The sequence below is a fragment of the Grammomys surdaster genome, unplaced genomic scaffold (genome assembly GCF_004785775.1).
Source record: "Grammomys surdaster isolate TR1022 unplaced genomic scaffold, NIH_TR_1.0 126313, whole genome shotgun sequence".
In the NCBI taxonomy this organism is placed as follows: Eukaryota; Metazoa; Chordata; class Mammalia; order Rodentia; family Muridae; genus Grammomys; species Grammomys surdaster.
The window spans coordinates 6,073,377-6,087,521 of NW_021621113.1; the positions used below are offsets into that span (position 1 = coordinate 6,073,377).

Sequence of the window (14,145 nt, forward strand, 5' to 3'; positions counted from 1 at the left end):
CCCTCAAAACTCCCACCCCCTGGGGCGTCCAGCCTTCATGAGGTCAAGGATCTCATCTTCCACCTGTGCCCAGCAGGGCCCTCCACTCTTATATATTCAGCTAAGGCCCTGGATCCCTCCATAAGTGCTCCCAGGCTGGTGGTTTAGACCCTGGGAGCTGTGGTTGGTTGGTATTGTTGCTCTCCTCATGGGGCCACAAATCCTTCCCTCTCTGTTCTAATTGATGTTCTTTCAAAAATATCAGAGCCCATTTTCAAAGCAGTTCCTAGACTTAGCTAACAGTTTATTTACTGCTCCTTAACAGGAGCGTGTAAAAGCCAAAGAGCCAGATGGCTGCTCAGAGAAAATGTGGTGATGGCAAAGTTGAGGGGCCAGAGCCCAGAGAATGCGAGAGCGCCCGGGGGTCCCAGGAGGCTGGCTGAGAGGGCAGAGTAGAACTTAGGAAGCAGGAGATGTAGAGCACTGGACCATTACATTCTGGTAACAGAGTCTGTATTGGATTGTCTTTCCAGGTGACATTTCTGTGGAGTGGAATGCTACAGAATTTATCTTATGGCTTTTTGTCACATTTAAGCACTGGAATTTTACATAGACCTTTAATGTAATTTATGGCAAATAGGCAATGCGAGTTAAGTTTGGCTAGGTAGGATATAATTAAGCCTTCTGAAGGAGTAAACTATTCCTTCCAAAAATGTTTGTGGTTAAAATTGCAACAAAACCCAGTAAAGTACAGATTTATACACATATGCATATATTTTAAAAGAGAGTCATTTTTACATTTTTTAAAGTCAAAGGTTAATTTAAAATATTAATGCTAAAAAGATGAATTTAAGATATTAAATGCACTAGATGAGAATACACGTACATACTGCGATTAGTCTCTTTTTACAATTAAAGTAATTGGATTATATTATATTTAATGAGCTGTTTACATTTAGTAATTTAAAAAGACATCTTTTTAGTACCCTTATAAGAGATCAGGCAAAACAAATTTCTGACATTACTTTCTTGACTTGGATAAAAACAAGTTTTTAGAAAAAAGTTGCAAGAATATTATTTTAAAATACACTTATGTAGTTTAGGAATTACCCATAGGAATATGTTTTGATTTGTTGTTTTTTTGTTTTTGTTTTTTTTAAAAGAGGGATTAGATGCTTTTTAAAGACGTCCCTGGTGGGACGATGTGACACACTGAGCAGTGAACAGAGACTGAGGCTTAAAGGGATTCTCTGGGACCCTGCAGATGAAAGTGCCAGCCAGCAGCGACAGCCCGAGTACCCAGCTATCCAGAAACTGGAGGGGTTTTTGTTTTTTTGTTTTTTGTTTTTGAAAGCAGTAGCATCTAAATGTGTCATCTGAGGCTGGCACTTTAAATGAGCCAGTGTTTATGTTGTTTAAAGTGAGAGATGTGCAGCCCCTGAGCAGCTGGCTAAAGTTGAGTGGAGGGGGGTTGGGGGGAAGAGAGAGAAAGCAGTGTGTTATTCTCATTAACACCACTTCCGTTCTAGGATAAATATGTCAGGAAGCTTTCCTGTGCTAGCATGCAGTCTGATTTTTTAAGGGAGAGGAACCTAGTCTGGAGCTTGGCGCTTTTCTTGAGATGGGAAATTGGAGCATATTTGTTCGTTGTGTGGATTGTGTGAGGAGTTAGCAGTGTGTTATGGGAAAATGTGAACTTTGAACATAGATGGCCCTGTGTGTCTTTGAAATGTTTGCTTGTTTTTCGAGACAGGGTTTCTCTGTGTAGCTCTGACTGTCCTGGAACTCCCTCTCTAGACCAGGCTGGTCTCGAACTCCTTAGTGCACCATCACCGCCCAGCAGGCCTGGGCTTCTTTATATTCTGTTTGTTTTTAGCCCAGGCTGGCCGAAAGCTCCAGATCCTCCTGCCTGCTGCTCTCTATACGAGGATTATAGGCATAAACCACATGGCTGACTGTGGACCTGAGATTAAAAACTGTCTGGGTTGGGTATGATGGTATACACTGTAAATCCCCACATTAAGAGCTATCTAACAGCTGGGCGGTGGTGGCGCACACCTTTAATCCCAGCACTTGGGAGGCAGAGGCAGAGGCAGGCGGATTTCTGAGTTTGAGGCCAGCCTGGTCTACAGAGTGAGTTCCAGGACAGCCAGGGCTATACAGAGAAACCCTGTCTCGAAAAACCAAAAAAAGAAAAAAAAAGAAAAAAGAAAAGAAAAGAAAAAGAGCTGTCTATCTGGGATGGTATGGTGACCATTCCCTCAATCTTTGCAATGGGGGTAGAGGGTAGAGATAGGCAAATCTGTGAATTCTAGGCCAGCTAGGACTATATGGTAAGACCCTGTCCAAAACCAAAACAATCAAAACACCAAAAACTTGCCTATCTTGGGAAGCATGAGTGACAAATATGAGCAGGGCGTAGTGCTACTTACGTATGACACATCTCAGCTTGTATACTAACTAAAGTATTCATCAGAAGAAGGCTTACCAGTGTGGTGCCTCACATTTTTTTTTTTTTTTAAAGATTTATTTATTTATTTTATTTATGAATAGTACACTGTAGCTGTCTTCAGATACACCAGAAGAGGTCATCCAATCTCATTACGGATGGTTTTGAGCCACCATGTGGTTGCTGGGATTTGAACTCAGGACCTCTGGAAGAACAGTCAGTGCTCTTAACCGCTGAGCCATCTCTCCAGCCCTCACATTTTTGATCTGAGCACTTAGAAAGCAGAGTCAGGTAGATCTATGAGTTTGAGGCTAGAGTACTAATTTTAAAAACTATATAACATTCAAGAAGACACCATCTCTAACTAGAAGAAGTAGAATAAAAATCGACTAGTAGAAATAGACTCAGAGCCAGGGTGGTGGCACATGCCTTTAATCCCAGCACTCAGGAGGCAGAGGCAGGCAGATCTCTGTGAGTTTGAGATCAGCCTAGCCTACAGAATGGGTTCTAGGACAGCCAGGGTTATACAGTTGAAACCCCATCTCAAAAAACAAAACAAAACAAAAAAGAGGCATTTAAAAAAGACTTAAAAATGCATGTGTATATGTTTATATGTGTGTGTGTCCTATATGTGTGTCTGAGCCCATGGAGGCCAGAAGAGGATGTAGAATCCCCAGATACAGAATTTTCAGGTGGTTCAGAGTATTTTTACATGGGTTTTGAGCTGAACCTGGACAGCAGCTGTCTTTCTAGCCCCATACTTCATTCATTCTCAGATGTGTCCTGTGGGACACATTTGATTGCTTGTTCACTCATGATGCGTTTTACCATTAGTAGTCTCACATTTGTTGAAGTATACAGTACAAGTCCACTGAAGGTAACCTTTCTATATTTTCCATAATTTATTCTAGAATGAAATTTGATGCTTTTGTGTAATGTAGTACCTCTACTTGTTTGTGATTTTATGATGGTTTTGCTATGTAACTCAGACTGGCCTTGAACTTAGGACCATCTTCCCTCAGTCTCCTCTGTGCTGTAACATCAGGAGCACACTACTGTGCCCTCCCAGCTCCCTCTATTCTTATTCCCTTAAGGTTTTTACATTTATTTGCTTATTATTATCTATCTGTTTGGGCACATGTGTGGAAGTCAGGATAATTTGCAGAACTTGGGTATTTCCTTCATGGTGATTTCAGGCATCAAATTCAAGTCGTTAGACTTGGTGGCAAAAGTCATTATCTGATGAGCTATATTGTTGGTCTTTCTTTGTTAATTATGTGTCTGTGTATGTGTGTGCATATGAATACAGGTACTCTCATAGGAAATATTGTTGGGTATTATTGGAGCTGAAGTTAAGAACAGTTGTGAGCTACTGAGTGTGAGAGCTGGGAATCATACCTGGGTGCTTTGCAAGAACATTAAGTGCTCTTACCCACTGAGCCATCTCCTCAGCCACAGAAGTTAGCCATTCTTCCACTACCACTGTACTCCTTCTACTGCTGTTGGCATTTCAGTGATCTATTCTGTGTTATACACTCTGCTTTTTTTTTTTAAAAAAAAAAGATTTATTTTATGTGAGTATACCGTTACTGTCTTCAGACACACCAGAAGAGGGCATCGGATCCCATTACAGATGGTTGTGAGCCACCATGTGGTTGCTGGGAATTGAACTCGGGACCTCTGGAAGAGCAGTGAGTGCTCTTAACCACTGAGCCATCTCTCCAGCCTACACTCTTTCTTTTTATAGGGTCTCTGTGTAGTTCTGACTGGCCTGGAATTCTCTATGCAGAGCAGGCTGGCCGAAAACTCTCATGTCTGTCTGCATCTGCCTCCTGAGTATGAGGATAAAAGGTATGTGGCCTCCCTAGCTATTTCAATTGTGTGTATGTGTGCGCACGTGTGTGTGTGCATGTGTGCATCTATTCATGTGGAGAGGTACACCTGTACTTTCATGCATGTAGAGCTCAAAGGACAACCTTAAAAATGCTGCCCTTCTTTGAGACATGATCTCTGTTTGTTAGAGCTCCCCCATTAGGCTAGATTGGCTGGCCAGTTAGCCCCAGGGACCCTCCTGTCTCTGCATTCCTGTCACTGGGATATCACTGGGATGCAGGCTGTTCTGTCTGTCACACTGGCTTCCACATGAATGCTGGAGTCTGAGCTGTCTCCCGAGCCCGACATCATACGCTGTATATCTGTTTTATTTTTCTTCATAGTAATCTGATAGAATAGGAATCATTAATTTATCAGGTTAGGAAACAGACTGAGAGGTTAGACCAACTTGCCAGAATATCAAAGATAAAATGTAGTGGTGGTAGATGGATTTCACATCTCTCTTAAAGTTCATGTTCTTGTGGCTTTGCCCCAGTGCTTACTAGGTTTGGTTATTTCCAAGTAAACTGAAGGCAGAAAGGTATTTATTTTTTTCATCTGCTCGAGATACTTTCCTTCTAAGCCCCATGTTTTGAGTGATGACTAGGTCTTGTGAGGGGAAGTAGATGTACAGCTGCCCTTTGCTGACTCTTAGTCAGTTGCTGGTGGCTTGGCTGTTTGTGACAGATGAGTATGTGACAATTTTTTGGGAATAAATTCTTGTTGCAGGCTGGCAGAATAGAATCATTGATGTGGACTTGCATGGCAGTTTGCTCCATGGTTCTGCTCCCTTTTGCTCAGCTGTAGCTGTGATTGCTAGGTCTCTCCCCTCTCTCCTGGTGTACAGTCACTCTCCAGACTGCTGCATCTGCTTGCTCCATGACCACACGGTGTGTTTGTGTATTGCCCTGAGCTGTCAGCAAAACATTTTGCTGAATTTCCTTTTTTGTTGTTGTGCTGCAGCCTTCTTTTCCGTGGCCTTTCACAGTTGTGTGAAGTCAGTTACTTTTTTGGCTGTTCATTTCCAGAGAGGGAACAGTTACTGCATCGAGAAGCTTGAAACACGAAGTGAGACGTCTCAGAGATTAAAATGAGTAGTTAGACAGTCAGATGAATGCGATTCAGTGGATGATGGGCAGGTCAACTCTGAGCTCCTCTCCTCTTTATTTTACACACCCCTGCAACCAGTCCACCAGCGGGCACTTCAGTGCCTTGTGTAGAAGGAGCTTGACCCCCATCCATACTCACTTCTACTGCATGAGCCAAGGAAGAACCGTACCGTCTGTCCCCAAAGTAGGGATGTAAGATGGGAGAAGCCTTGTATGAAAGCTGGCTGGGGACTGGAGATGTGAGGGAGTTGGTGGGATGTCTGCTTGGTAAGCACGAAGCTGTGGGGGGTGTCAGTCTCCAGCACCACATAAACCAGACATGGTGGCACATGCTTGTAGTCCTGGAATCTGGGAGGTGGAGGCTGGAAGATTAAAAGTTCAAGGTTATCTGCAGTTCTGTCTACCCAGTGCTGAGATTAGGAGGGCTCTTTGCCCCACCCAGCTTGTTTTGTAGTTGTTGGAGAACTCAGATCCTCATGCTTGAACTTTAGAACTAAGCTCTCTCTCCAGCCCTTAGTTATGGCGTTTTCATACATGCGTGTAATGTGTCCTGGTCATACTCACTTTCCCTTAACCTCTCTTATTCCTTTCCCATGTAAATTGACTACCTATTTCTAGTTTGTCCTCCTCCTACTTTTAATGTCTTAATTTTTTATTTTACCCTGGCATGATGGTGCATGCCTTTAATTCCAGTACTCAGAAGGCAGGGGCAGGAGAATCTGTGAGTTCCGGGGCAGCCAAGACTATGTAGAGAGAGACCTTGTCTCCAAATAAATTCTCTAAACATTTGGGTGGGTGGGGGTTGTGTGTGTGATGGCACACGTGTGGGAGTGTATGAGGGTTCAGCCTCCTTCACAGATAGTAGTTGTATGGCTCCAGCCCCTGTGGGTATAAGTCCAAGAGTGCACAGACAGGTCATTCCTGGAAATCAGCATTCCATACCACTTCCTGCTTCCACTGGCTCATGCATTCTTTCTCAAACAGTGTTCTCTGATCCTTGATGAGGGTCTTGTGTAATTTAATGTTTAATTGATGATGACAGCTGAAAGAAATCTGGTCTCTACAAATGTTAGGAAAAAGTTGATGAGGGAAATTATTCATTATATATTTAGTTAATTAAGGATAATTTAGGGCCAGGCATGGTGACATATAACTAATCCCATCACTTAGTACAGAGGCAGATGGATCTTTGTAGTTCCGGCCAGCCTGATCTACATCGTGGATTTCAGGCCAGCCAAGGCTACATTGAGAAACCCTGTATCAAAAACCAAAACAGACAAAAAGGTGCTAATTTAGGTGATGGGTAGCTTTCAGCATTTCAGACCATACTATTTTGTCAATATGAATATTACTGGAAATTAACATTAGATTAGAAAAGTAAAGCAAACTTTCTGTTTGTAACTGAAAGTCATTAGTGACAATATTCTATATCTTTTGATGTACAAGTGGCTTTGTAAAAAGGAATTGGGCCAAAATAGATACAAGAAATACTCTATGATTAAATCTTTTTGCAATTAAAAAATTAAATAGAAGGAATGAGAGGACTAAGGTTTTCCCTGAGCTGAGAATACAAGGCTCAGCTCTGTGTAGCATCACTTGAGCTTTTTTCTCCCTCCTTCCTTCCTTCCTTCCTTCCTTCCTTCCTTCCTTTCTTTCTTTCTTTCTTTCTTTCTTTCTTTCTTTCTTCAGAGTAGGCTGCAGTTAAACTAACCAAACAGACTAAAATTGTATTCCTAATTTCAAGTCATCATTAGATTAAGAACTAGGATCCAGGTTTCCAACTCATAATTTAAATGCATTATCTTTTGGGAAACCAGGTGGATCCTGCTCTCCTAAAGATAGAGCCTAATTTTGATCACTTATGGGGAAAAGTTTTAGAAAAAAGTTAATTTTGAAGGAGATAACCCCTCAATTGTACTTTTAAGAGCTTGAAGAATGCTAAGGTGAGGATGAGGGTGGGCTCGCCTGAGGAATCAAGGAAGCTGGGGAATTAGGTGTGAGTGGATGGCTCCTGGAGTACAGTGCCCTCAAGGAGTGTGCTGCTGCAACTTAGAAACCCCGTTTCCTAGGCATCTGAGAGATGAATTAAAACAGGAAGCTTCTGTACGCTGACTGCGTTTAGGCCAGAATGCATTCCTTCATCAAGTTGGAAATTTCTCTTAGTCTTAGATCATAAGCCCTCTTGCTTGGTTTTCATAGGTGTGTGTAGTTTTTTTTTTTTTTTTAAGATTTATTTATTTATTATATATGAATACACTGTAGCTGTCTTCAGACACACCAGAAGAGGGCATCAGATCTCATTACAGATGGTTGTGAGCCACCATGTGGTTGCTGGGATTTGAACTCAGGACCTCTGGAAGTGCAGTCAGTGCTCTTAACCACTGAGCCATCTCTCCAGCCCAGTTTTTTTTTTTTTTTTTTTTTTTTTTGTGCTTTTCGAGACAGGGTTTCTCTGTGTAGCCCTGGCTGTCCTGGAACTCTCTGTAGACCAGGCTGGCCTCGAACTCAGAAATCCGCCTGCCTCTGCCTCCCAAGTGCTGGGATTAAAGGCGTGCCACCACCGCCCGGCCCATAGGTGTGTTTTTTTCTGTCCACTGCAGGACATTTCTGTCCTGCCATCTCTGTTGGACATTGTTTCAGTCACCCAGCCTGATTTGTCAGTAATGCCTTGTGTTTGGAAAGAGTGGTTATATTTGTCAGCTCAGCCCCACCCTGTGTTTCAGCAGGAAGTGGGTGTGTGCCTTAGCCTTTGAGGAAGTTTTCTTCCTTGTCCTCACTTCACAGTGTGGAGGACTGCTGTACTCAATAATTGTGTTTTTTGAGAGAAAGAGAGAAGGAGTAGGGAGAAGGAGTCTTTGTGTGTGCGCGCGCGCGTGCATGCGCTTGTTTGTGTATGTATTATAACACACACACATACACACACACACAGTATCACAGTTATACACAGGTGTGAATCACCTCATGTGGGTGCTGGGTATCAAACTCAGTTCCTTTGGAAGAGCACCAAATGTTCCTAACCACAAAGCCACCTCCTCTCCTGGCCACTGTCGAACTTGAAATGTTTCATTGTGCCAGTTTAGACTATGCTGGTAAGACTGTGTTGTCTATCAGCTTAAATAAGTGGTTGACTTGAGTTGGGTTTTGGAGGGAAAGGTTGGGTAGAGAGATAAGGTCTTAGGAAGCCTGGGATTGCCTTGGATCCTTACCTCTGCCTTCTGCATTTCAGGCCTGTGCCCGTACTCAGCTATTAAAACATATTAAATCTGATGAAATGCACAATTTTAAGCAAGGACATTTGCCTTTTGCAAGAGGAAACTACAAAGTGAACTCATTTGCCCCTTTCAGAGCACTGACAACTGGGCAGTGAGAAAAGTTGAAGTGAAAGCAGAAGTTGTAGTTGCCGGGACCCAGCATCCCCACGTGTTCCTGTCCCTTCTTCTGCTGGTCATTTAAAGAGGAACTGCCTTGAGAAGCGTTTTCCTAGTGACGGTTATTACTGTGGCTCCTGTACATTTGCCTTTTGAATGTGACCATAGAAATCTGCAGGTGTCATCAATGCAGCATTGCTTGTTTGTTTATTATAAACAGCTCAAAATGACTTATCATTGTCATCATAGGCAGGCGTGTATCTTTTCCCGGTACTGCAGAATATGGGATACAGACTGTTGCCACTGCTCCTTCTCACATGCAGCTGTTTCACTCCTAACCTCACCAACGCACTAATTACCCCATAGCTACATAGTGATGTTGGCAACAGGATTGGAGAAGTGCAGAAAGCAAAAGTTGGGCTTTTCCTTGAGCTAACGTGTTATGCAGGTAATCCATGGTAAACTCTAGTGTGCATACTTGAAGAATTTCATCACTTGAGGGAGATCTGAAAGACCCTGCCATCCAGCTTCGATTTCAAAATATAAATCATGGCACCAACATCCAGACTGGTTGGTATACTGCCAGTCTAGGGCTAGAGAGGGATATGTGAGATTTTTTTTTTTTTTTAAATCTGTGTTTGGATTTATTCCTTTAGGCTGAAACCTGCTAGGGGTGAATATGGGTTTGCTTCTGGGTCTGGCTTGGATATCTGGAACTGGTCCAGAGATACCTCTTTCCTTTGGACTTCTTTAGGTATAATTCTCTCAGTTTGGTCTGGAACCCTCCTAGAGTATAAATAACTTTACCCCAGTAGTCTCTCTGGAATATTCTTTGGGCCAATTGTATATCTATCACTTGAGTCTTGGTAACTGACAAAATCTCGACTTGTTTTACCTTGTGTTTAGAACACAAGTGGATGTTCCCTAAGTGAGAAGGCTGGGACAGCTTGGAAGCAAATCCAGATATTTTAGAAGTCACTGTGTTGCCCAGGCTAGCCTTGAGCTCTCGGTGATCCTTGCTGCCTCAACCTCCCATGTACTGGCCTTGGAAGTTTCTCAAAGATCACTTAGCGTAGTCTCTTTATTTTGCAATTGAGGAGACTGAAACCTAGTGAGAATTACCTTTTTTTTATTATTATTATTTTGACAGTGATGATGGTGGTGGTGGCGATGCTGGTGCTGTAGACCCAACCTGGGGCCTTAGATACATGATAGCAAGTGCTTTCACACTTAACGGCTGAGCTGAGCTGTTTCCCCATCCCACATCTTTGAGAGATTCTTCGGACCCTCTAGCAGGAGAGAGCAGCCAAAATAGTCCTGGTGCTTATCTGTGGTGTAGGAGGGAGCATACAGCTTTGGGAGGGACAGGCATGAAGCTGAAGGAGTAAGAGGAGGACGCCTGCCTAGCCAGCTTCATCAGCCAGATCACCCTGCCATCAGTGAGGAGACAGACAGACATCTCAGCCTGCCTGCCCTCACATCCTGCATCCCTGATTGAGAATGCACTATGGAGGTAAATCCAATTCGATCTCTCAGCTCTCTTCCTCCTTCTATGAGGCTGGGGATGAACCCACGACCTTAGATATACTTTTTTTTTTTTAATTTAAAAAATGTAGGTGTGCAAGGGTTTTGTCTGCATGTATGTCAGCACATCTGCATGTATATCTGTGCCTGGTGCCCTTGGAGGACAGAAGAGAGCCTCAGATCCCCTGATCTGCAGTTACAGACGGTTTTGAGCATTCCATGTGGGTTCTGAGAATTCAACTCAAGTCCTCTGGAAGATCAGCCAGTTCTTCACTGCTGACCCATCTCTCCAGCCCCTAAATTTAATTTTTAACTATGTATGAGGATGTAGGTGGGTATGTGCAGCTGCAGATACAGGTGCCTACAAAGTCTAGAAAAAGGTGTTGGATCTCCTGGATCTCGAGTTGCAGGTGGTTATGAGCTACCTTATGGATGCCAGGGACAGAATTTAGATTCCCATACAAGAACACTACATGCTCTTAACCTCTGGTCATCTTTCCAGCCCAGCTTTGTACACATGTGATCCTACCCATGTAGGTACCTCCCAGTACCTTCTTGTGTTTTAGGAATTCCTCCCTCAACATGCCTGACAACTGCTCATGTACAGGCTGAGAAGACTCATAATTTTATCTAAAGAGAACCCATTCTGCTATAGAGCTGTGCTTGGTTATAAAGAACTAGATAGACTGAAATTTACTTCTCTTTAACTTTTATGCTTTTGATAGTTCTAACTCATTTTCTGTGTAACACTCTCAAGATAAGACCTTCTCAAGTCTAAAGATTAGCAACCATTGTTATATTATGTAATTTTCCTAATAAAAACTAACATATGACTAAAGGGCTGGACGGGGGCTTGGTGGGTAAGAGCTCTTACTATGCTTGTATAAGAACCAGGGTTCCAGTTTCCAGTACCTTGTAAAAAAGCCAGAGCATGTCCATGCATGCATGTAACCCCAGCATTGTAGGGTGGAGACAGGATCCTAGGATGCTCACTGACCAGCCAGGCTATTCACAGCAGCAAGCTTCAGGTTCAGGAAGAGACTGTCTCAAGAGAATAAGGTGAATGTAATAGAGGAAGACTCCTGTGCCCTCCTTAGCTTGTGTGCACATGCACACACTCCCTCTTACATCTCACAAGCACCTCCCCCAATTAAAAAAGTTAACACATGACTGGAAAAGACATTTACTGATTCTATTAAAAACAAGGCATTCCACTCCTTTCCTGTATTTAGAACTTAAAAAAAAATTTTTTTTAAATGATGTTGGGGATCAAACCCAGGGCCTAGTACACATAGCCAAGTACTTCTCCTCCAAGCTCTACCCTCAGCCTTCATGACTTCTTTTTCTGGACTTTTGGTTCTCCTTACTTTGTTTATATTTCCCTTCAGCACTAGCATTTAGGGTTTAATGGCACCTTTAACTAAAGGAGCATCCACCCATGTTATCACTTTGGCTGTGTCGTACAGGACAGGATGGGAAGAACAGGTGGGGCAGATGGGTAGACTCATCCTGCAGCACTCTAGGTTCTCAGGCAGTGCTCGCTGGCATATGGTGGGTCTCAGTCTACTTTCTGCTGAACCTCCAGCCTTCTGCCTGGGGTAACCTTTGTCCTTACACAAATAATCTGTGTAAAATATAAGTTAGAACCTTTGCTTCAGTGGTTCCTCAACAGCCAGTGTTCTCCGAGTTTCCCATAAAACAGTACTCCTGCTGTTAGAGGAGACGTCTTGACTAGAGCCCACAAGAGAACGGAAGCCTCATGTCATCGGGCACCTTGTGTGTGAGGGACTGACTTCTCCAGGCATCCACAGTGGCTTCTTAAGTACAGTCTGCAAGAAAATTGAGGGAACAGTCGCTCTAATCATTCCCTTTGTTCTGTGCTTCAGACCAGGAGCACGGTTGAGAGAGACTGGAGGAGAGAGGGTTGTGTTTCGGGAGGTCTGAGCGTGTAGCTAGGGGCAACTTCAGGGGAAAACCCATCAAATTCATTGAAGTCTAGGGTTTCATCTTTAAATTTTTTATGTGAATGTTGCATTCAACTATGTAATATGTCCATGGTTTAAAGTGTTTTTAAATATTTATCAATGAATAGAATTCATTCAACAGGGAGATTTGCCTACGACCTGTGGAACTACAAATAACTATCCCATCCTTTTAAGCTCTATAGAGGGCATTTTGGGTATATTTTTTAATGTCTATAGGAAAATTGTTGAAGATAACAATTATGAGGTATCAGAGTCGAGAGACCAACTCATGTATGTCCTGACTCTAGGAGCCTTGTATTTTCTACAGTTAGAACTAGGACAGGGAGAGTCTAAAGACTAAAGTCTGTTTGCCATTTCTAACTTTATCATCATTCAAATGTAGGATTTTTTTTCTTTTGTCAAATTACGTGTGTTTCAGGTTATGCGTAATTTCATATTCTCCCACAGAAGATAACCAGTCCTTGGTTATCTAAAAGAAAAATGAGCACTGGGTACAGGTACACTTCCATATAGCAGGGTATCTTGTCTCTTTTGGTGTCTTTTGAAAAAAAATCTCCTTTCTATCCCCCATATTTATTTTACTTTTATCTTTATTTTATGGATGTGGGCATTTTGCCTGCATGTGTGTCTGTGCACTGTGAGTACAATGACCTCAGAGGCCAGAAGAAGGCATCAGATCCCCTGGAAGTAGAATTACAGATGGTTGTGAACAAGTAGGTGGGTGCTGGGACTTGAACCAGTGTCTGGAAGAGCAACATATGCTCTTAACTTCTGAGTCTTTTCTCCAGGCCCAGAAATGTTTTTTGTTTGTGTTGAAACCGTGTTTATCAAGCTTTGGCTGTCTTGGAACTTGTTATATAGACCAGGCTGGCCTCCAACACACAAAGACTACTGCCTTGCCTCCTGAGTGCTGAGATTAAAAGCATAGGCCACCACACCTGGTCAAAACAAAACAACAAAATCTTTTTTTTTTTATTTCGAGACAGGGAGACAGGGTTTCTCTGTGTAGCCCTGGCTGTCCTGGAACTCACTCTGTAGACCAGGCTGGCCTCTGCCTCCCAAGCGCCGGGGTTAAAGGTGTGAGCCATCACCACCCAGCCTGGCCTCTGCCTCCCAAGCGCCGGGGTTACAGGTGTGAGCCATCACCACCCAGCCTGGCCTCTGCCTCCCAAGCGCCGGGGTTACAGGTGTGAGCCATCACCACCCAGCCAAAGTCTTTTTAAAAGAAGTAGCATATCTGTTTTTCTGATTGTTTTGTCTTGACGGATATTAACATTTCTTTCATTCTCTCTGACTTTTATTTTTAAAGATTTATTTTACATATATTATTGTTTTGCCTACACACACACATATATTGCACACACATGCCACAGCACACATATGAAGGTGTCAGAGGACAACTTGCCTATATGTGTGTTTTGCCTATATACATACATGTAATTCCTGCATGCCTAGTACACATGGAGGTCAGAAGAAGGCATCAGAAACTGGAGTTACAGATGTGAGCCACACCCAGTTCTCTGCAAGAGCAATAAGTACTCTTAGCCACAGAGCTGTTGTCTCCGGCCTCAGAAGCTTGTGATTGAACTGAAGTTATCAGGTTTGGCAGCATGTTTAGCCATCTCACTGGCCCAACATTCTTCCGTTAACCTCCTGCCTTCTTTCCTTTCCTAGATTCTTTTTACCATATTCTAGATTCACCAATCACCATGTGTTATTAAGTGTAGGTGTGCATCTTAGTACCTTGTATTGTTTGCTTTAAGTAGAAGAGTTAAACTGGAAAGTCTGGAGTTTGTGTTAAAAACCTGTTGGATCAAAGGAGGATCTTAGCAGAGAAATGGAATGGAAGTCATTTCCGA

At 42.9% G+C, this 14,145-nt stretch overlaps 1 protein-coding gene across 3 annotated transcripts in view; it reads left to right on the forward strand.

The window, feature by feature from the left end:
• The window catches only part of Wasf2 (WASP family member 2), a 68,062-nt gene that overhangs the window by 30,078 nt on the left and 23,839 nt on the right, over positions 1-14,145 (forward strand). The window contains exon 1 of one of the 3 annotated variants that reach the window (XM_028759727.1): positions 4,192-4,279. The exons of the other annotated variants lie outside the window; for them this stretch is intronic. The gene's annotated coding sequence lies outside the window, so the exon portion shown is untranslated. Of the gene's footprint in view, positions 1-4,191; positions 4,280-14,145 lie in introns of those variants that run through there. 3 annotated transcript variants of the gene reach the window in all.